The 2,500-nt window shown below is 46.9% G+C and overlaps 1 protein-coding gene across 1 annotated transcript in view; it reads right to left on the bottom strand.

Moving 5' to 3' along the window:
• LOC138039780 (uncharacterized) overlaps positions 1-2,500 on the bottom strand; it is an 84,741-nt gene that overhangs the window by 72,947 nt on the left and 9,294 nt on the right. The window lies entirely within an intron of this gene.

Here is a 2,500-nt window from a genome sequence, read left to right as displayed (position 1 = left end):
CTAAAAGGTGTAAAGGCGAAGATCTACGTGGATCAAAACCCCCTAACCCAAATACATCAAAGCCAGAGCAGTACCTTACGCATTGAGAACCAATGTCGAACTTGAACTCGAAAGATTGGAGCGTGAAGGAATTATATCTCCGATGGAATTTTCAGAATGGGCAGCACCCATTGTGCCCGTGGCCAAACCCAACGGATCGGTAAGGATCTGTGGAGACTATAAACTAACAGTAAATCAGGTGTCCAAACTGGATAATTATCCAATACCGAAAACAGAGGATCTCTTGCCTACCCTGGGAGGTGGTGAGAAATTTACCAAGCTGGACATGTCGCAAGCATACCAGCAGATGACTCTAGATGAGGAGTCTCGGAAGTTCACCTCCATAAACACCCATAAAGGTCTATTCCAGTACAATAGACTACCCTTTGGAGTGTCCTCTGCACCTGGTATTTTTCAGAGGACGATGGAAAACCTCTTGCAAGGAATTCCTCAGGTCATTGTGCGTATGGACGACATTCTCATCAGTGGGAAGGACGACAACAATCACATCGCCAATCTAGAAGCAGTACTCAAGAAGCTGTCAGAAGCTAGGCTGCGGTTGCGAAAAGAAAAGTGTTTCTTCATGGTGTCGGAAGTCACCTATTGCGGTTATGAGATCAATGGTCAGGGTATCAAGCCAGTAGAAGCTAAGGTGGAAGCCATACAGAATGCCCCAGTGCCTGAGAATGTTACACAGCTGCGTGCATTTCTGGGAATGCTAAATTATTATCACCGTTTCCTACCAGACATCGCTACAGTTCTAGAATCACTCCACAAGCTTCTTAGACAAGGTACAAAGTGGTGTTGGAAGACTGAGCAGCAGGTGGCTTTTGACAAATCCAAGAAACTACTCCAGTCTGCAAACCTCCTAGTACATTTCCAGCCAGATCTAGAACTAATCTTGGCGAGTGATGCCTCAGATTATGGAATAGGAGCGGTACTCTCCCACCAGATGGCAGATGGAACAGAGCACCCGATCGGTTATGTCTCAAGATCACTGAACACAGCTGAGCGTGGTTATTCCATTATTGAAAAAGAGGCATTGGCTATTATCTTTGGAGTGAAAAAGTTTAATCAGTTCTTGTGCGGTCACAAGTTCACCATACAGACTGATCACAAGCCACTGGAGGGCTCTTTAACGAGAAGAAGAGAGTACCCCAACAAGCCTCTCCAAGAGTTCAGCGGTGGGCCCTTACCTTGGCAGCATATGAGTACAAGATTGCCTACAAAGCAGGGACCACAAATGGCAATGCGGATTCATTGAATCGACTCCCCTTGTCCAAGATGCCAGAGTCTGTTCCTGTACCTGGAGAGACAGTTTTGCTCTTAGAACATCTGGACCACACTCCAATCAGCTCACGCCATATCCAAGAATGGACAAGGCGCGATCCCGTGCTCTCAAAAGTGCACCAGTTTACACTTAATGGATGGCCACACCACTGCCAGGATGTGCAGTTACACCCATATTTCAGCCGGAAAGCAGAATTAACCATAGAAAGTGGATGCGTTCTATGGGGAAACAGGGTTATAGTACCACCTCAAGGACGAGCAAAAGTCATAGCCGAGCTTCACAAAGCCCATCCGGGCATATCAAGGATGAAAGCCCTTGCACGTGGCTATGTGTGGTGGCCAAACATGGATCGTGAGTTAGAGGAAGCAGTAAAAAGGTGTCAGCAATGCCAACTAAACCAGAAGGCCCCAGCAGAAGCGCCACTTCATCCATGGGAGTGGCCCGGTCAACCCTGGGCAAGGGTACACATTGATTATGCAGGGCCACTTAAGGGTCACATGTATTTAGTGGTGATCGATGCACATTCCAAGTGGATGGATGTCCACCTAATGCACAGTACAACATCAGCCGCTACCATAGCGAAGTTGAGAGAAATCTTCGCGACCCATGGTCTCCCGGAAACCATCGTCAGCGACAATGGTCCCAATTTCACAAGTGCTGAATTCGAGAATTTTCTCTCAAAGAATGGTGTCAAACACACCAAAGTATCGCCATACCATCCAGCTTCGAATGGACAGGCGGAGCCAGCAGTTAGAGCTTTCAAAGAAGGGATAGAGAAAATGGAAGAGGGAACCATACAAGACAAGTTGTCACGTTTTCTGCTCAAGTACAGAACAACACCACACACAACAACAGGGTTACACCAGCAGAGCTGCTGATGAAGAGGAAGCTGAGAACTAAGCTTGACCTCCTAGTACCCAACACTGCAAGGCTGGAGAGACAGAAGCAAGAACATAAAAAACAGACCCACGACCACCACGCCAAACATAGGGACTTTGAAGCCAATGATCCTGTGTTCATAAAGGACTTCAGTTCCCCCAAGTCCTGGCAAAAAGGTACTGTGGTGCAGACGACGGGCCCAGTCTCAGCCCTAGTCATTAAAAACATATACCTACATTATTCGCTTCACCCTAGTTTATTACATGAGGTATACTTTTTCAAAACAAAGAT

The sequence above is a fragment of the Montipora capricornis genome, chromosome 3 (assembly GCF_036669925.1).
Source record: "Montipora capricornis isolate CH-2021 chromosome 3, ASM3666992v2, whole genome shotgun sequence".
NCBI classification, from domain to species: domain Eukaryota; kingdom Metazoa; phylum Cnidaria; class Anthozoa; order Scleractinia; family Acroporidae; genus Montipora; species Montipora capricornis.
The sequence above is the reverse complement of the archived record's forward strand: the minus strand, read 5'-3'. Positions and strand labels throughout refer to the sequence as shown.